This window comes from Stomoxys calcitrans, chromosome 1, assembly GCF_963082655.1.
Source record: "Stomoxys calcitrans chromosome 1, idStoCalc2.1, whole genome shotgun sequence".
Taxonomy (NCBI): Eukaryota; Metazoa; Arthropoda; class Insecta; order Diptera; family Muscidae; genus Stomoxys; species Stomoxys calcitrans.
This window is the reverse complement of record NC_081552.1, coordinates 265,493,333-265,515,481: the sequence shown is the minus strand read 5'-3', so window position 1 is coordinate 265,515,481 and position 22,149 is coordinate 265,493,333. Positions and strand designations below refer to the sequence as shown.

The 22,149-nt window shown below is 40.4% G+C and overlaps 1 protein-coding gene across 6 annotated transcripts in view; it reads right to left on the bottom strand.

Moving 5' to 3' along the window:
* The window catches only part of LOC106091469 (RNA-binding protein Musashi homolog Rbp6), a 1,151,181-nt gene that overhangs the window by 479,289 nt on the left and 649,743 nt on the right, over positions 1 to 22,149 (bottom strand). The gene's annotated exons all lie outside the window — the stretch shown is intronic.

Here is a 22,149-nt window from a genome sequence, read left to right as displayed (position 1 = left end):
ACACCTCATGCAAAATTTCAGCCAAATCGGATAATAATTGCGTCCTCTAGTGGCTCAAGAAGTCAAGACCTCAGATCGGTATAGAGGGCAGCTATATTAGGTTATGGACCGATTTGAACCATTCTTAGTGCAGTTCTTGAAAGTCATGAAAAAACACCTCATGCTAAATTTCAGCCAAATTGGATAATAATTGCGTCCTCTAGAGGCTCAAGAAGTCAAGACCCCAGATCGGTTTATATGACAGCTAAATCAAGTTATGGACCGATGTGAACCGTTCTCAGTGCAGCTGTTGAAACTCATAACAAGACACCTCATGCAAAATTTCAGCCAAATCGGATAATAATTGCGTTCTCTAGTGGCTCAAGAAGTCAAGACCTCAAATCGGTTATGGACCGATTTGAACCATTCTTAGTGCAATTCTTGAAAGTCATGAAAAAACACCTCATGCAAAATTTCAGCCAAATCGGATAATAATTGCGTCCTCTAGTGGCTCAAGAAGTCAAGACCTCAGATCGGTATAGAGGGCAGCTATATTAGGTTATGGACCGATTTGAACCATTCTTAGTGCAGTTCTTGAAAGTCATAAAAAAACACCTCATGCTAAATTTCAGCCAAATTGGATAATAATTGCGTCCTCTAGAGGCTCAAGAAGTCAAGACCCCCGATTGGTTTATATGACAGCTATATCAGGTTATGAACCGATTTCAACTACTTCGCACATATGTTGAAAATCATATTAAAACACCTCATGCAAAATTTCATATGGGCCAAAGACCCTAAATCGGCGAATCGGTCTATTCTGTTGAAATCACGCTACAGTCTTTAAAAATTGAGATATTGAGCTGAAACTTTGCTCAGATTCTTTTTTTGTCCATTAGCAGGTTAAGTTCGAAGATGAGCTATATCGGACTATAAATTGATATAGACCTCATAAAGACCGATCCGCCGAATTAGGGTCTTGGGCCCATATAAGCCACATTAATTATCTAATTTCGCTTAAATTTGAGACAGTGAGTTATGTGAGACCCTTCGATGTTCTTCTTCAATTTGGCCCTGATCGGTCCAGATAAGGATATATGGAAATCCTTCGATTTAGGGTCTTAGGCCCTTAAAAGCCTTATTAATTATCCGATTTCGATGAAATTTGGAACAATGAGTTGTCTTAGAACCTTCGATATCCTAAGTCAATTTGGCCTAAATCGGTCCAGATATGGATATAGCTGCCATATAGACAGATCCGCCGATTAAGGGTCTTAGGCCCATAAAAGCCACATTTAATAACCGATTTTGATGAAATTTGGGACAATGAGCTGTCTTAGGCCCTTCGACATCTTACTTCAATTTGGCCTAGATCGGTGTAGATATGGATATAACTGCCATATAGACCGATTTCTCGATTTAAGGTTTTGGGCCCATAAAAGCCACATTTATTATCCGATTTTGATGAAATTTGGGACAGTGAGTTGTCTTAGGCCTTTCGACATTCTACGTCAATTTGGTCCAAATTGGTCCAGATTTGGATATAGCTCCCATATAGACCGATTCTCCGATATAGGGTTTTAGGCCCATAAAAGCCACATTTATTATCCGATTTTGCTGATTTTTTGGACAGTGAGTTATGTTAGGCCCTTCGACATTCTTCTTCAACTTGGTCCAGATCGGTCCAGATTTGGATATAGCTGCCATATACACCGATCCGCCGATTAAGGATCTTAGGCCCATAAAAGCCGCATTTATTATCCGATATTGCTAAAATTTGGGACAGTGAGTTGTGTTAGGCCCTTCGACATCCTACATCAATTTGGCCCAGATCGGTCTAGATATGGATATAGCTGCCATATAGAACGATCCGCCGAATTAGGGTCTTGGGCCCATATAAGCCACATTTATTGTCCGACTTTGATGAAATTTTGGGCAGTGAGTTGTGTTAAGCCTTTAGACATCCTTGGTCAATTTGGCTCAGATCGTTCCAGATTTGGATATAGCTGCCATACGGACCGATACTCCGATTTAGGGCCTTAGGCCCATAAAGGTCACATTTGTTATCCGATGCCGCTGAAATTTAGGAAAGTCAGTTGTCTTAGGTCCTTCGACATCCTTCGTCAATTTGACCCAGATCTATACAGATTTGGATATAGCTGCCATATAGACCGATCCTCAGATTTGGGGTCTTAGGCCCACGAAAGCCACGTTTATTATCCGATTTTGCTGAAATTTGGGACAGTGAGTTGTGTTAGGCCCTTTGATATCCCTCATCAATTTGGTGCAGATCGGACCAATTTTGGATATAGCTGCCATATTGACCGATCTCTCGATTTCAGGTTTTGGACCCATAAAATGCTCATTTATTGTCCTATGTCGCCGAAATTTGGAACAGTGAATTAAGTTAAGCCCCTCGACATAATTCTGCAATATGGCACAGATCGGTTAAGATTTGGATATAGCTGTCATATAGACCGATCTCTCTTTTTAAGGTTTTGGGCCCATTAAAGGTGCATTTATTATCCGATGTCGCCGAAATTCAGGTATACAATTTTCACCGGATTTTGATAAAAGGTGGTTTACGTATATTCCCGAGGTGGTGGGTATCCAAAGTTCGGCCCGGCCGAACTTAACGCCTTTTTACTTGTTAGATATAGCTACTGTTCTTATTAGTATTTGATCCAATTTGGAAAATATTTCAATATAACTGCTATTGGGCATAAGGTATGCAATTTTCACCGGATTTTGATGAAAGGTGGTTTACATATATACCCGAGGTGGTGGGTATCCAAAGATCGGCCTGACAGAACTTAACGCCTTTTTACTTGTTTTTTTTTTTTTTTAAATTAATGTATAGCATTTACCCTTATTTGTTGTTTAGAAGTTCAAACATTTTTTTATGGATTCTATCTCCCTTGGTGTGGGTATTGAAAATCCAAAGTCCTTTAAATATCTACAAACTGGTCACACGCACATTCCCCTCTTAAATCTGGCCACATCAAGCCAAGCGTCAGCTCAAAAAAAACTAAATAATTAAATTTAATGCTATTTCGCAGCTTTTATGAGATGCACTACAAAACAAAGTGAGAGTACTCAACAGCGTCATCATCACAAATTATATTCTTCTCACAATGATATTCGATTTAAAAAAGTTTGTGCGCAAACACTTTTCCCCCTAGACTAGGAGGTGACACTTTAGCACTCAAGTGGGTGAACAAGGCAAAGTATCAAATAACACCAACATCTTGAGAAACTCATGGAGCATTGCGTTTGTCGGGAATCACCACTAAAACGGCGAAACATTTAACAACGTTTCCTTGAATGCTCTACCACTCGTAACGAAAATCAGCAGCAGAGCATCAACAGTGTTAACATGCACATCGTCATTTGTGACAGGTATGTGCAAGTGCATGTGCATGGTGAGATATGTAGAGAGAGAGAGAGAGAGAGAGAGGGGGCGAGCAGAGGTATCAAAAAGTGTTAAAAGAACAAACAGGGAAAATTAAATGCAACCGTATATAAGCTGTCAACAGCTTTTAATTACACACACACACATACACACACTCGCTGTGTTCGTGTGTACACGCACCCCTACATCACGAATAACAAATAAAATATCAACAACAATGTTGCTTGTGTTTACCAGGAAACAAAATTATACACACGAGAACCGCTAGGTACGCTCACTAGTTCACCACTTTCATTTAATGTACCGGTGCACTATGCTCCATAACACCACCATAAACTATGGGATTGCCATCAATGTTAAAGCAAAAGCTTATGATATTCCCAATATTTCGCATGTGAAGAACGGCCAATGATGCGAAAATGTTTGGTGAGATCTAAAATCGTGGTTTCTTCTGCTACCATCTAGCCAGCCCATCAAATTAACCTTGTGGACAATTTTTGTTGACCGTGGTTGCTCCTCAAAAGGTCTATCCGTCCAATTTTGGCATATTCTTTCCAAAATTTCGGCCGGTATCTCACGAATCAATACTTCAATGTTGTCTTTCAATGAGTCAATTGAAACTGTTTTGTCTATATAGAGATAAGCTTTATCATAGCCCCACAAAAAATAGTCTAAAGGCGTAAATCGCACGATCTAGGAGGCCAGTTACGCGGTTCCGAACTTGAAATAAAATGTTCACCAAACTCGACTCTTAATATGTCCTTTGTTACGCGGGCTGTGTGGCATATGTCACCGTCTTGTTGAAACCACTTGTCATGCAAGTCAAGCTCTTGCATTTTGGGCAAAAAAAAAAAAAGCTGGATATCATCTCACGATGGCGCTCACCATTCACAGTTATGTTCCGATTCGCATCATCATCGAAGAAGTACGGTCCAATGATGCCACCAGCCCATACACCGCACCAAACTGCGACTTTTTCTGGATGCATTGGTAGCTCTTCCAATGCTTCGGGCTGATCTTCACTCCAAAATCGACAATTCCGCTTATTTATGTACCCATTGAGCCAAAAATGAGCTTCGTCGTAGAATAGGAAATTGATAAAAAAAAATTCGATGGTTCTTAAAAGAATTCCCTATTAAGCTGTAGAATTTTTTGTGAATTTGGCATCCCTGCCGTGCATGCACCTTTTAATGCCAATCTCGGTTGTGCTCAAACAACTTCTTCGTTTGAGTTCCCTTCTCATGGTCTTGCACACTATTTTCGCTATCGGAGGAGCTCCTCCTGCTGTTGGTTGCTTAAGTTCTTGTGCTTGTGGCATTTAACTCGTAGCAATAATGGTTAGCATTTTACAAATTTGTTGCTTAACTAAGGAGGCGAACCTCTTGACACATGCTGAGAGAAAGTGGAAGTAGTTGAAACAACAAGCCAACAGTCTCCTCCCCCCTAAGGAGTAAGAAGTTGTGCAAACTTGAAATGCAAACAACCCTTCAACCTCAGAGCACAGCAGCTGCCCAGTGCCCCCCCCCCCCCCCCCCCCCCCCAGCAACATTCAGCCAATATCAAGCTTTTTTTATTTAACATCATAAACACAAACCAACACTCGCATATCCTACACCAGATGCTTCCTGGGCTGGCCAAGCATTGCATTTTCCCAGGCATGTTGCTACAACACATGAGACCAGCACAACCCACACCCGCTTCTGCTGCAAACTCACTAATAATAATTCTCAAAACATGATTGTCTTAATGGGATAAACAGCGTGATTACAAAACGACGCTTTGTAGCCATTTACTGAACTGGCATTGCAACAAGGACATGTGCTCACACCAATGTTTCCTCTTCATCCTTGGCACGCATGCATGCAGGCACGCATCCTCCGACACAAACAAAGCCACACGTAATCAACCACAGTAATGGGAGAAAATGGACTCTGTTTACTTAGCTTGGCCACTAAAATGCAAACAAAACTTTACATCGCTACGAGTCATTATTTTAGTTTATGTCGCCATATCAGTAGGATCCTAAAGGGGCATTGGGAGGCACAAACATGTCTCTTTTGCACAGATTCTGGTTTTGGCATTGGGACGAACTTTTCTTCATTCGACTCAGGGTCAGGGAAGCAGGTAGCACTTTTTGAATTTCTTTAAACGTGATGTCAGAAGAACATAAAATTATTTAAGAAGAAGAATTATTTATTAAGAAGAATATTTTTCACAAAGTTTGGGAATATGAATATGATCGAAAAGTTTTAAGGCTTCCGTCATCACACCTAAATATGGTATATAGCTGTCATAGAGACCGATCCGCCGATTAAGGGTCTTAAGCCCATAGAAGCTGCAACCTTTATCCGATTTCACAATGTTTTGAAATAGGGAGTTGTTTTAAGCCTCCCGCCATCGGACTCAAATATGGTCCACATCAGACTATATTAAGAAATAGCTGCCATATAGACCATTCAGCCGATTTAGGGTCTTAAACCCATAAAAATCAGATTTGCTGCCCGATTTTGCTGAAACTGAGCTTATATTAAGAGGGATATTTGGGCCATATTTAAGAGGGATGTCGAAGGGCCTAGCACAACTCACTGTCCCAAATATCCAAATCTGGACCGATCTAAGCCAAATTAAAGAAGAATGTCGGAGGGCCCAACACAACTCACTCTCCCAAATTTTGGCGACAACGGACAATAAATGCGCCCTTTTGGGTTCAAAACCTTAAATCGAGAGATCGGTCTATATGGCAGCTATATCCAAAATTGGACCGATCTAAGCCAAATTGAAGGAGAATATTGGAGGGCCCAACACAACTCACTGTCCCAAATTTCGGCGACATCGGACAGGAAACACGCCTTTTATGGGCCCAATGGCTCCAAGACCTTAAATCTAGAGATCGGTCTATATGGCAGCTATATCCAAATCTGGACCGATCTAAGCCAAATTAAAGAAGAATGCTAAGAGGCCTGACACAACTCACTGTCCCATATTTTGGCAAAATTGGACAATAAATGCGCCTTTTATGGGCCCAAAACCATAAATCGAGAAACCGGTCTATATGGCAGCTATATCCAAATCTAGACCGATCTGTGCCATATTACAGAAGTATATCTACGGGCTTAACATAACCCACTGTCCCAAATTTCGGTGACATCGGACAATAAATGCGCCTTTTATGGGCCAAAAACCTTAAATCGGCGGATCGGTTTATTTAGCAGCTATATCCAAATCTGAACCGATCTGAGACAAATTGACGAAGGATGTCGAAGGGCCTAACACAACTCGTTGTCCCAAATTTCAGCGAAATCGGATAATGAATGTGGCTTTTATGGGCCTAAGACCTTAAATCGGAGGATGGCTATATCCAAATCTGGACCGATCTGAACCAAATTGACGAAGAATGTCGAAGGGCCTAACACAACTCACTGTCTCAAATTTCAGCAAAATCGGATAATATATGTGGCTTTTATGGGCCTAAGACCCTAAGTCGGAGGATCGGTCTATATGGCAGCTATATCCAAATCTGAGCCAAATTGACGAAGGATGTCGAAGGGTCTGACACAACTCATTGTCCCAAATTTCAGCAAAATCGGATAATAAATGTGGCTTTTATGGTCCTAAGACCCTAAATCGGCGGATCGGTTATTATGGGGGCTATATCAAGATATAGTCCGATATAGCCCATCTTCGAACTTAACCTGCTTATGGACAAAAAAATAATCTGTGCAAGGTTTCAGTTCAATATCTATATTTTTGAAGACTGTAGCGTGATTTCAACAGACAGACGAACAGATGGACAGACGGACGGACGTGGTTGGATCGTCTTAGAATTTTACGCTGATCAAGAATATATATACTTTATAGGGTCGGAAATGGATATTTCGATGTGTTGCAAACGGAATGACAAAATGAATATACCCCCATCCTTCGGTGGTGGGTATAAAAAAAGAATCTGTGCAAAAGTTTAGCTCAATATCTCTGTTTTTAAAGACTGTAGCATGATTTCAACAGACAGACGGACGGACAGACGGACGGACGGACGGACAGACGGACGGACAGACGGACGGACAGACGGACGGACAGACGGACAGACGGACTGACAGACGGACGGACAGACGGACGGACGGACGGACGGACGGACGGACAGACGGACGGACGTACAGACAGACGGACGGACATTGCTAGATGGTCTTAGATTTTTACGCTGATCAAGAATATGCTTTATAGGGTCCGAAATGAATATATCGATGTGTTGGAAACGGAATGACAAAATGAATATACCCCCTTCATTCGGTGGTGGGTATAAAAATGTTAAGTATTATGCATTTACTTTACTCGTGTCCACAATATCAAATGTCTTACAAAATACTATGTGACACAAAAGAAGGGAGGCATTTTCATTCATGGAGCGAACACTTTGTTATCGTCGGCACTTGTCTGTCTTCACTGCTCCATTTTGTGGTGCAAGTAATATCCCAATGTCCTACAAATCTTTAGCATTGAAAGCCAACACAGTTTCATTCCTTCACTCAGAAAATGTCTGTGTGGTAATTTTTTACAAGATAACCAAGGATCTTTGCCTTCTTGTTGGCTAACATTAAAACCAAGCAGCAGTCCTGCCTTGCCTTCATATGGCCATGCAGCCAGTCTAGAGCAGTGTTGCCAAAAAAGAAATATTTTCATACCCGCCACCATGGGATAGGAGTATATTAATTTCGTCATTCTATTTGAAACAGCTGGAAATATTCATCTATGACCATATAAAGTAGATATATTCTTGATCATCATGACATTTTAAGTCGATCTAGCAATGTCCGTCCGTCTGACCGTCCGCCTTTCAAAGGGGTAAAGCTAGCCGCTTGAAATTTTGCACAAATACCTTTTATTAATGTAGATCGGTTGAGATTGTTAATGGGCCATATCGGTCCATGTTTTGATATAGCTTCCATATAAACCAATCTTGGGTCTTGAATTCTTGAGCCTCTAGAGGGCGCAATTATTGTCCCATTTGATGGAAATTTGGCATAAGATATTTCGTTATGATTTTTAATATCTGTGCTAAGTAGGCTTGGATTCGGTTCCTAACCTTATCTAGCTTCCATATAAACCAATCTTGGATATTGATTTCTTGAGCCACTAGAGGGCGCAGTTCTTATCCGATGTGGCTGAAATTTTGCATGAAGTATTTTATTATGACTTTCAACAACTATACTAAGTATGGCTAAAATCGGCCTATAACCTGATATAGCTGTCATATAAAGCGATCTTGGATCTTGACTTTTTAAGCCTCTAGAGGGCGCAGTTCTTATCCGATTTGGTTGAAATTTTGCATAAGGTATTTTATTATGTTTTTTTTTTTTATATCTGAGCTTAGTATGCTTGAAGTCGGTTCATAACCTTATCTAGCTTCCATATAAACCAATCTTGGATATTGATTTCTATAGCCACTAGAGGGCGCAATTTTCATCCGATTTGGCTGAAATTTGAAAATATGACTGAAATCGATCTATACACCACTACTGTGGTACAGGGTATTATAACTTAGTGTTTGTAACACCCAAAAGGAAGAGATATAGACCCATTGATAAGTATACCGATCGACTCAGAATCACTTTCTGATTCGATTTAGATATGTCCGTCTGTCTGTCCATGTTACTTTGTCCGTCTGTCCATGTTACAGGTCGCAATTTTCATCCGATCGCTTTCAAATTTAGTATGGGCATGTTTTTCGGCTTAGAGACAAAGCCTGTTGAAATTGGAAAAAATCGGTTCAGATGTGGCTATAGCTTCCATATATATGTTCGTCCGATTTGCAGTAATACTGCAATAAACAAACAAATGGCCAATTCTTAACCGATTCTCTCGAAATTCGAAGGGAAGGATTTCCTCACGACTTTCAATGTTACTGGTGAATTTCAAAAAAATCGGTTCAGATTTAGATAAAGCTTCCATATATAATGGGTGATTTTTTTGAGGTTAGGATTTTCATGCATTAGTATTTGACAGATCACGTGGGATTTCAGACATGGTGTCAAAGAGAAAGATGCTCAGTATGCTTTGACATTTCATCATGAATAGACTTACTAACGAGCAACGCTTGCAAATCATTGAATTTTATTACCAAAATCAGTGTTCGGTTCGAAATGTGTTCATTCACCGTTCAGCGATGAGGCTCATTTCTGGTTGAATGGCTACGTAAATAAGCAAAATTGCCGCATTTGGAGTGAAGAGCAACCAGAAGCCGTTCAAGAACTGCCCATGCATCCCGAAAAATGCACCGTTTGGTGTGGTTTGTACGCTGGTGGAATCATTGGACCGTATTTTTTCAAAGATGCTGTTGGACGCAACGTTACGGTGAATGAACACATTTCGAACCGAACACTGATTTTGGTAATAAAATGCAATGATTTGCAAGCGTTGCTCGTTAGTAAGTCTATTCATGATGAAATGTCAAAGCATACTGAGCATCTTTCTCTTTGACACCATGTCTGAAATCCCACGTGATCTGTCAAATAATAATGCATGAAAATCCTAACCTCAAAAAAATCACCCTTTATGTTCGTCCGATTTGCAATAATAGTGAAATAAAATGGTCATTTGTTAACCGATTCTCTTGAAATTTAGCAGGAGGGATTTTCTCATGACTCTCGATATTACGTGCAAATTTTATAGAAATCGGTTCAGATTTGGATATAGCTCCCATATATATGTTCATCCGATTTTCAGTAATAATGCAACAAAATGGTCATTTGTTAACCGATTCTCTCGAAACTCGACAGGAAGGATTTCCTTACGACTCTCAATGTTACTGGTGAATTTCATTGAAATCGGTTCAGATTTGGATATAGCTCCCATATATATGTTCATCCGATTTGCAGTAATAATGCAATAAAATGGTCATTTGTAAACCGATTCTCTCGAAATTTGGCGGCAGGGATTTCCTTATGACTCTCAATATTACTTGTAAATTTCATAAAAATCGGTTCAGATTTGGATATAGCTCCCATATATACGACCGTCCGATTTACAGTAATACAGCAATAAAATGGTCATTTGCTAACCGATTCTTTTGAAATTCAGCTGGGAGGATTTCCTTATGGCTCTCGATAATACTCGTAAATTTCATAAAAATCGGTTCAGATTTGGATATAGCTTTCATATATACGTTCGTCCGATTTGCGGTAATACAGCAATGAAATTGTCATCTGTTAACCGATTATTTCGAAATTCGACAGGAAGGATTTCCTTATGACTCTCAATGTTTCTGGTGAATTTCAAAAAAATCTGTTCAGATTTAGATATAGGTCCCATATATATATATATCGCCCGATTTTCACTCCTAGACCCACTGCAAGCGCATTTATTGACCAATCTTCCCAAAATTTTGTACAACGGTTTCCACGACATATTTACTCGAAATTTGATAAGGATTGAGGACCGATGTCAATCAAATTTGGTCGAGAATGAGATATAGCTTCCACATTGTACTTATAGGGTAGGTGTAGGGTATTATAAAGTCGGCAACGGGCGGTGCTTTTGCCTTTCCTAAAGACTCAATACAAAGTGACTGACCATGCGACCAAATTTTTCCAGCAACTACAAATATTGGCAACACTGTTCAACGGGGCATTTGAACTGAATGAGTAAGGATTTTTGGACTCACTCGTATAATACACACATCAGCATGTCACTCATACATTTTTATATAATTCATGTGCATTTGCAAGATAAATACTCTGTCCTCTGTCACTCCCTGCCTCCCTAGTTCCCCCTTTTCGCTCTCGCTTTGGCCTGGACATTGTTTGGGCCAAGTTTAAATGGATACAACTGCCACTGTGGAGTGGCTATTGTTGCTGTTCGGATGGGAGTTGTGGTGAATTTGCTCTTTTCTTTGCCTTCCATAAAAATTCAATATGGGACAAGGATAAATGAGAAATGGGCTTGGAGTTGTTAAAATGTCATCAAAACAGAGTTGTTAATAGGATCATGATTTAAAAACTGAGCAACATCACCACTACCACCGACTCTCCACCCATAACGTTAAACCTTACGAAAATAGTAACCCCTTTTAAAACAATTCTCTGCTCAGCATCAGTAAACAATGGGCAATATATTTTATTCTATCATTGCCGATGTTGTTGCTGCTCCTACTGCTGTGAGAGAATGTTTATCACATAAAACACTTTTGTTATGTGAACCATAAGTCAATGTGACATATTCATTTAATTTGCTAACAATTTACTAGGATGGGTTTGTTTTCTTGTTTTATTTTTAAGGCTTTAAACTTAAAAACATGAGAGTGGATTGGAAGGAGCATTGATGAAATTAAGGCTACTGTCGTTGTTGAATTTATGAACCAGTCTGCATTGATGACAAATATCACAAACCTATGAATTGCAACCTGGATGTAGTGCTTATTGACATTTGTCTTAAATCTTTGGATGTGAAAGTGGGTGGGAAAAATATTAGCCGAAAGTCGATTCCGCTCTCCTCTGTACACGGTCCATTAGGTCCATCAGGGATGATTTTGAAGCTCCAGCCCATACATGTGAGTTGTACTGCTTTTTCGGCCTTATGAAAGTGGCGGTGGTGTTAAGAAGATCAGACGGAGTGAAGTAATTCTTACACCGTTTAAGGAAGCCTAAACACTTGAATGCTTCTTTCGACACTTCGAATACATGTTTAGCCCAAACGGACATCACTTTGTATTTTCATGCCCAGAACATCAAGAGCTTCTGATTGCTCAACAACTACACCGGTGATAGGCAAAGTTGATCGTAATGGGTCAGCGAATCGTTTGTGTGACAACAAGCAGCACTGAGTCTTTCCGTACATTAAAATCTACCCGATTCATTCGACCCCACTCGGAAATGGCCAGCAAATCCTGGCAGAGTGTATCGTCCATAACCCGCCTCTTGTCCTCAATCTCTCGAAGAATCGGCCTATGGTCGAATGATTACGAATGACAGAGATTACTGTCATCCGCGCAAATGAGTAGATCGCATAACGATGTCTGACCCAACAGATCGTTGATGAAAATTACAATGATCTGGGATACACCTGCGGTCAATTTGTGCTCATGGGATGAGAACCCCTCTATAACGACTCGAATAGTGCGATCTCTGAGAAATCTCGAAACAAATCGAATGAAGCGATTACCGACCCCATATGCGACAAGCTTTGATAGTAGTGCACCGTGCCAGACCCTTACTAGACCCTCTTGTATGCGATGGGAAGGAGACGAGTTTGCGTTTCGATCTGTCTAGAGATCGCGCCAACGAGCTGATGCATAGGTCTTATCAGCGCCGTTGCTTACAGTCTTACATAGTTCAGTGGGCAACCATCGGCTCCTGCTGCTTTGTTGTTCTTTAGTCGGTTCACGGCTTCTTGGACCTCATTTTGGCATGGAGGTAAACATTCGCCACTATCGTCGGACATTAGCAGTTGGGCAAAATGTTAGTTCTATATCATCATCAAACTATCTGTATCAGTTACCAGATTTGCTTTATTGGAGGATGTTCCTGCACCAAAGCCATCGTTTTGATGTTTGATTCTTTGGTAAAATTTCCGGTTTTCATTCTGACTATTGCACAACACAATTCATTTACAATCTCTTCTATCCATTTCCCTTTTTTTTGATAAAGCTGTCATATAAACAGATCCTGAATCTTGACTTCTTGAGCCTCTAGAGGGTGCTATTCTTCACCGATTTGGCTGAAATTATGCACCATTTATTATACCCACCACCGAAGGATGGGGGTATATTCATTTTGTCATTCCGTTTGCAACACATCGAAATATCCATTTCCGACCCTATAAAGTATATATATTCTTGATCAGCGTAAAAATCTAAGACGATCTAGGCATGTCCGTCCGTCTGTCCGTCTGTCCGTCTGTCCGTCTGTCTGTTGAAATCACGCTACAGTCTTTAAAAATTGAGATATTGAGCTGAAATTTTGCACAGATTCTTTTTTTGTCCATAAGCAGGTTAAGTTCGAAGATGGGCTATATCGGACTATATCTTCATATAGCCCCCATATAGACCGATCCGCCGATTTAGGGTCTTAGGCCCATAAAAGCCACATTTAATAACCGATTTTGCTGAAATTCGGGACAGTGAGTTTTGTTAGGCCCTTCGACATTCTTCGTCAATTTGGCTCAGATCGGTCCAGATTTGGATATAGCTGCCATATAGACCGACCCTCCGATTTAGGGTCAAAGGGCCATAAAAGCCACATCTTTTATCCGATTCCACTGAAATTCGGAACAGTAAGTTGTGTTAGGCCCTTCGACATCCTTTGTCAATTTGGCCCAGATCGGTTCAGATTTGGATATAGCTGCCATATAGACCGATCCTCCGGTTTAGGGTCTAAGGCCCATAAAAGCCACATTTATTACCTGATTTTGCTGAAATTTGGGACAGTGAGTTTTGTTAGGCCCTTCGACATCCTTCGTCAATTTGGCTCAGATCGGTTCAGATTTGGATATAGCTGCCATATAGACCGACCCTCCGATTTAGGGTCTAAGGGCCATAAAAGCCACATCTTTTATCCGATTCCACTGAAATTCGGGACAGTGAGTTGTGTTAGGCCCATCGACATCCTTCGTTAATTTGGCCCAGATCGGTTCAGATTTGGATATAGCTGCCATATAGACCGATCCTCCGATTTATGGTGTAAGGCCCATAAAAGCCACTTTTATTACCCGATTTTGCTGAAATTTGGGACAGTGAGTTGCGTTAGGCCCCTCGACATCTTTCTTCAATTTGGCCCAGATCGGTTCAGATTTGGATATAGCTGCCATATAGACCGATTTCTTGATTTAAGGTTTTGGGCCCATAAAATGCTCATTTATTGTCCATGTCGCCGAAATTTGGGACAGTGAGTTAAGTTAAGCTCCTTGACATACATCTGCAATATCGCACAGATCGGTCCAAATTTAGATATAGCTGCCATATAGACCGATATCTAGGTTTTAGGTTTTGGGGCCATAAAGACGCATTTATTGTCCGATGTCGCTGAAATTTGAGACAGTGAGTTTAGTTAGGCTCTTCGACGTCCTTCTTCAATTTTGCCCAGATCGATCCAGATTTGAATATAGCTGCCATGTAGACCGATCTCTCGATTTAAAGTCTTGGCCCCATAAAAAGCGCATTTATAATCCAATTTCACTGAAATTTTACATAGTAACTTACGTTAGGCTTTTCAACATCCGTGTCGTATATGGTTCAGATCGGATAATTTTTAGATATAGCTACTGTACTTATTAGTATTTGGTCCAAATCGGAACATGTTTTGATATAACTGATATGGGTCATAAGGTATGAAATTTTCACCGAATTTTGATGAAAGGTGGTTTACATATATACCCGAGGTGGTGGGTATCCAAAGTTCGGCCCGGCCGAACTTAACGCCTTTTTACTTGTTTTATTTTTACATCCAACCATTGTGATGAGTATGATCCAAATCGGTTTATAATCTGATATGGCTGCCATATAAACCGATTTCGGTTCTTGACTTCTTCAGCCGCTAGAGGGCGCAATTATCATACGATTTGGCTGAAATTGAAGTGTTTTGGTTTGATTATCAACTACTGTGCCAAGTATGTTCGGTTCATAACTTGAAAATTAATTTTTATACCCACCACCGAAGGATGGGGGCATATTCATTTTGTCATTCCGATTGCCACACATCGAAATATCCATTTCCGACTCTGTAAAGTATATATAATCTAGATCAGCGTAAAAATCTAAGACGATCTTGACATGTCGGTCCGTCTGTTCGTCTGTCTGTTGAAATCACGCTATAGTCTTAAGAAATGAAGATATTGAGCTGAAACTTTGCACAGATTGTGTTTTTTGTCCATAAGCATGGTAAGTTCAAAGATGGGCTTTAACGAACTTTATCTTGATATAGCCCCCATATAGACCGATTCGACGATTTAGGGTCTTGAGCCCATTAAAGCCAAATTTATTATCCGATTTTGCTAGAATTTGGGACAGAGAGTTGTGTTAGGCCCTTCGACATCCTTGTTCAATTTGGCCAAGATCGGTCCTGATTTGGTTATAGCTGCCATATAGACTGATCCTCCGATTTGGGGTCTTGGGGCCATAAAAGCCACATTTGTTAGCCGATTTTGTTGAAATTTGGGACAGTGAGTTGTGTTGGGGCCATGGACAACCTTGTTCAATTTGGCCAAGATCGGTCCTGATTTGGTTATAGTTGCCATATAGACCGATCCTCCGATTTAGGGTCTTAGGTCCATAAAAGCCTCATTTGTTAGCCCATTTCGCTTAAATTTGGGAGAGTGAGTTGTGCTAGGCCCTTCGACATCCTCCGTCAATATGGCTTAGATCGGTTCAGATTTGGATATAGCTGCCATATAGACCGATCCTCAAATTTGGGGTCTTGGGGCCATAAAAGCCACATTTGTTAGCCGATTTTGTTGAAATTTGGAACAGTGAGTTGTGTTAGGCCCTTGAACATGCTTCTTGAATTTGGCCGAGATCGGCCTAGATTTGGCTATAGCTGCCATATATGCCGATCCTCCGATTGTGGGTCTTAGGCCCATAAAAGGCGCATTTAATGTCCGATGTCGCCGAAATTTGGGGCGGTGAGTTAATTTGAATATAGTTGCCATATAGACCGATATCTAGATTTAAGGTTTTGAGCCCATAAGAAGCGCATTTATTGTCCGATGTAGCTGAAATTTGGGATAGTAGGTTGCCCAGGCCCTTCGATAGCTTTTTTCAATTTGGCCCTGATCGGTTGAGATTTGGATATAGCTGCCATATAGACCGATCCTCCGATTTAGGGTCTTAGGCCCATAAAAGCCACATTTGTTAGCCGATTTTGTTGAAATTTAGACTCGTGAGTTGTGTTGGGCACCTCGACATCTTACGTCAATTTGGCCCAGATCGGTCCAGATTTTGGTATAGCTGCCATATAGACCGATATCTCGATTTAAGGTTTTCGCCTATAAAAGCCGCATTCTTTGTCCGATTTTGCTGAAATTTGGGAAAGTGAGTTGTGTTGGGGCTTTGGATATTCCTCTTCAATTTGGTCTAGATCGGTCCAGATTTTGGTATAGCTGTTATATAGACCGATATCTCGATTTAAGGTTTTGCGCCTATAAAAACCGCATTCTTTGTCCGATTTCGCCGAAATTTGGGACAGTGAGTTGTCTTGGGACCTTCGATATTCTTCTTCAATTTGGCCCAAATCGGATCAGATTTGGATATAGCTGCCATATAGACCGATCCGCCGATTTAGGGTCTTAGACCCATATAAGCCACATTTATTAACCGATTTTGATGAAATTTGGGAAAGTGAGTTGTGTTAGGCCCCTCGACATCGTTTTCCAATTTTGCCCAGATCGGCCCAGATTTGAATATAGCTGTCATATAGACCGATCTCTCGATTTAAGGCTTTGGGCCCATAAAAGCCACATTTATTATTCGATTTTACTGAAATTTGAGACAGTTTTGGTTTTGGCTGTTTGGCGTCCTTCTTCTATTTGGCCCAGATCTGTCCAGATCGGTCTATAGCTGCCATATAGACCGATCTCTCGTTTTAAGGTGGTTTACATATATACCCTAGGTGGTGGGTATTCAAAGTTCGGCTCGGCCGAACTTAATGCCTTTTTACTTATTTTTAATTTGACCTATGCAAGCCTTTATTCAAAAGCTTCTTCCACTTAAGCCATAAGGATTATCTTAAATAGCATTTTGCCATTTTTTACTGTATTTAGAAATCCTTAAAAATAAGTTCATAAATTTCTAAGAAGATTTCTTGATCTTAATGTCAAAATATGCATAAATTCTAATCCGCTTACGCAGTCATTGTGTTTTGATTTCTTCCATTTTTTGGTTTATTAAGCATAAGGGTGACACTAACGAAAGCATCATGAGAAAAAAACGAGTTGTTCTTTAATTAACACTATTTGATTTGACTTTGAATAAATTTCGTTTCAATGCAAAAGGGTGAGCCCTTAAGCAGCAAAAAAAAAAAAAAATAAATAAAAATAAAAAATCTCCTCTTATTGAAGAGAGAGTTTTATGCAAATTGCCAAACAACCCCTGCAGCTGGATTTCTTCGGTGACATTAACCCCTCACTCTCAGCCAAGGGGATGGGGGGTGTTCTTTAAAAATTAGCCACTTTTATGAATATTAAAATAATTTGTGATGTTATTGTTGATGTTGCTGTTGCTGTGTGTGGGGAAATATTTTCCATTAAAGCCAGTAAAGCAAAGAAGAGGCAAATCAATTTAACACTTTGCTGTGTGAATTATTTATTTATTTAGTCATTTGTTGTTGTTGTCGTTGCTGTTCGAGCTACGCATTTCACAAAGTAAAATGTTGGCAATACAACGGCAACAACAACAACAACAATAAGAAATCTCGTTATTAACACTGCCAATGAACACAGCACTCGTGTACAGCAAATTTGTGTTCGCTCCCCTCTCCTCTCCTCTCACCTCATCACATCTCACCCATCCAACAACAACAATACCTAACATCCTTTTTTTGTGTGAGACAACGCCAGCAGTTTCCCTAAAATGGCACAACCCTTCCTGCGGATGTAGTCCTGCCAGGCAAAATTGGAGGGGGGGGGGGGCTGAGCCAACAGGCAACAGCGCCCCCGCTCAGGCAGAAACGAAAATCATTATCATTTTGCATATTTTCATTTTTGTTTCCTTTTTAAGCTACGCCACATCGTGATGCCGGTGCTACTTTTCCTGTAGCGTTTGCTGCTTGCTGCCGCCTGGCTGTTGCCGCTTCGGAAAATCCCTTAACTCTAATAAATGTAAATTCAAATTTAAAACTAACAACACAACAACGACTTCACAACAAAAGTACATAATTTCCACAGTACCTTTAGCGACTACAACCAAATGACACAGCAACAACGGCGACAATTCGTATGTAGAACGCGCTCAGGAAGATGAACGAGAGGCAACCAAAAGAAGAAAAAGAAATTGAAAAGAAAAATCAGCAGCATCAGGGCACAGATGATGAGCTGGATAGATAGATGGATGTATGTTAGAATGGATGGCTGTTCTGTAGCAGCCAAACGTTGCAGAAGGGGGTAAAAGTTATGTGGGTCTGTGTGTGTGTGTGGGGGGGAGCATAAGAAAAAAGGAAAAACTCGTTAAATCCTTAATATTTTCCACAAATTGCCAAGTTGAGAAAATTCGTTTGTATGCATGCGTGAATGTGTATGCGTGTGTGTGTGTGTAAATAATGTAAATCTCGTATAACAACAGGCAGGATAACAACGAGACTACCATAACCATCACCACTGCCTTCAAAGACACTCTTCCCCAGCCAGCAGTTGTGTGTGTGTGTGTATGGGCGGCCTTCTCTTTCGAATTGGTGGCTAGGAGAAAAACGGTGTTAACAGCCATAATACCTTCGCGTCTTCATCATTCACGGTGTATGGCAATGTCATATAAATCCTTTTAATATTAAATAAACTTTATTTTCCACGCTGATATCCTTCGAGTGATGTTGCCTAGGTATGCCAGAGTTTGTGTGTGTGCGTTGAGTGTCTGTCTGTCTGTTTGTGTGTAGGTTTGCGTGCTTTTGACTGCGTTATGTTAAATAGCATTGAACGAATGCTGTTGGTGGTTAGCATAGGGATCGTTAGCAAATGTGTAAAGAGTTTTTTGGTTTTCCAATGATTTCACTCTTGCTTACTTACAACGAAAAAAGGTCGATTGAGAAAATTGATGGGTTGCTTGACATTTACTTACAACGCAGCCACAATTCATTACTGCCCAAATGTTAAGGCATGCCTTTAATTGATGAGCAGGATTTCTTTTTTTTTGTCATAATGGTTTTCTAATTGGTACACAGGCGGTTCCTGAAGATAAGAGGTGTTTTGATTAGAATGGACGTGAGCACTTTGTTGAAAATTGAAGAAATTGTTAAAATAGCCAAAAATGCATTACATAACTCGGAAACTTCGCATATGCTCGAAGCAAGAGAAAGCATTGGATATCACGATATCCACAAAACAAGGAAAGCTCCCACAATAATAGTTGTTTGGACAACAAGTAACAAGAAAAAAGGCGTTAAGTTCGGTCGGGTCGAACTTTGGATACGCACCACCTCAGGTATACATGTAAACCACATTTCATTCCGAATCTGCACCTATCTGGACCAAATTGACAAAGAATGTCGAAGGGCCTAACACAACTCACTCTCCCAAATTTCATCAAAATCGGACAATAAATGTGGCTTTTATGGGTCTAAGACCCTAAATCGGAGGATCGGTCTATATGGCAGCTATAACCAAATCTGATCCGATCTGGGCCAAATTAACGGAGGATGTCGAAGGGCCTAACACAACTCACTGTCCCAAATTTCAGCAAAATCGGATAATAAATGTGTCTTTCATGGGCCTAAGACACTAAATCGGAGGATCGGTCTTTATGACAGCTATATCCTAATCTGGACCGATCTGGGCCCATTTGAAGAATAATGTCGAAGGGCCTAAGACAACTCACTGTCCCCAATTTCAGCGAAATCGGGTAATAAATAAAGTTTTAATGGGCTTCAGACCCTTTATCGGGTGATCGGTCTATATGGCAGCTATATCGAAATATGTACCGATCTAATCCATATTCGCGACAGATGTCGGGAGGATTGAAATAACTCACTGTTTTCAATTTCAGCGAAATCGGATAAAAAATAAAGCTTTTATGGCCTTTAGACCCTTTATCGGGAGATCGGTCTATATGGCAGCTATATCTAAATATGAGCGGATATAATCCATATTCAGGGCAGATGTCGGGAGGCTTAAAATAAACCACTCTTTTAAATTACCGCGAAATCGGATAAAAAATAAAGCTTTTATGGCCTTCAGACCCTTTATTGGGAGATCGGTCTATATGGCAGCTATATCTAAATATAGTCCGATCTGAACCATATTTATTTCAGATGTCGGGACGTTTAAGATAACATACTCTTTTAAATTTCAGCGAAAACGGGTAATAAATAAAGTTTTTATGGCCTTCAGACCCCTTATCGCGAGATCGGTCTATATGGCAGCTATATCCAAATATGGACCGATCAAATCCATATTCGGGACAGATGTCGGGAGGCTTAAACTAAACCACTGTTGCAAATTTCAGCGAAATCGGATAAAAAATAATGCTTTTATGGCCTTCAGACCCTTTATCGGGAGATCCGTCTATATGACAGCTATATCTAAATATAGTCCGATCTGAACCATACTAAGTTCAATTGTCGGGAAGCCTTAAACTACTCAATGCTTCAAATTTCAGCAGAATCGGATGAGAAATAAAGTTTTTATGGGCATTTGCCCGTTCAAAAACTTAACCAGCGTGCATCAGAGAGACATCTGTGCCAAATTTCAGCTCAATATCTCAATTTTTGAAGTCTTATGGGCATTAGACCCTTTATCGAAAAATCGATGTATATAGCAGCTATATCCAAATATGGCCCAATTTGGCCCGTTCCAGAACTTTACCGGTGTGCATCAGAAAGACTAATCTGTGTCAAATTTCAGCTGAATATCTCAATTTTTGAAGCCTGTAGAGTGATTACAACAGACGGACGGACAGACACACGGATATCGCTAAATCGTCTTAGAATTTTACGACGATCCGAAATATGTGTAGGGTCGGAAATTGATATTTCGATGTGTTGCAAACGGAATGACTGAATGAATATACCCCCTATCCTTCGGTGGCGGGTATAAAAAAAGTAGAAGGGATTGTGACACATGAAGAGTTATTTGATCCAGTTTGTGGTAGCCAGGCTTAAAATCCAACATGCCTTTTCCATTTGGATATAAACTTTGACGGTACAAATCAACCGGTTATGAATTCTTTGCCTGACAAATATTCTTGATCAGCGTAAAAATCTAAGACGATCTAGCCATGTCCGTCCGTCTGTCTGTTGAAAACACGCTACAATCTTTAAAAATAGAGTTATTGAGCTAAAACTTTGCACAGATTCTTTTTTTTTTTTTTTGTTCAAAGGCAGGTTAAGCTCGAAGATGGGCTGCATCGGACTATATCCTGATATAGGCCCCATATAGACCGATCCTCCGATTTAGGGTCATAGGCCCATAAAAGCCACATTTATTATCCGATTTTGCTGAAATTTGGGATAGTGAGTTGTGTCAGGCCCTTCAAAATCCTTTGTTAATTTCGCCTAGATCGGTTAAGATTTGGATATAGCTGCCATATAGACCGATTTCTCGATTTAAGGTTTTGGGCCCATAGAAGACACATTTATTGTCCGATGTCACCGAAATTTGGGACAGTGAGTTAGGTTAAGCCCCTTGACGCTCTTCTGCAATATGGCACAGATCGGTCCTTATTTGGATATAGCTGCCATATAGACCGATCTCTTGGTTTTATGTTTTGGGGCCATAAAAGGCGCATTTATTGTCCATTTATGTTCAATGTCGCTGAAATTTGAGACAGTGAGTTTAGTTAGGCTCTTCGACGTCTTTCTTCAATTTGGCTCAGATCGGTCCTGATTTAAATATAGCTGCCATATAGACCGATCTCTGGATTTAAGGTGTTGGACCCATAAAAGACGCATTTATTGTCCGATTTCGCCGAAATTTGGGAAAGTGAGTTGTGCTAGGCTCTTCGACATTTTTCTGCAATTTGGCCCAAATCGGTTCAGACCAGTATCTGCATTAAAATCTTGGCCCCATAGAAGTGCATTTATAATCCGACTACACTGAAATTTGACACAGTGACTTATGTTAGGCTTTTCGAC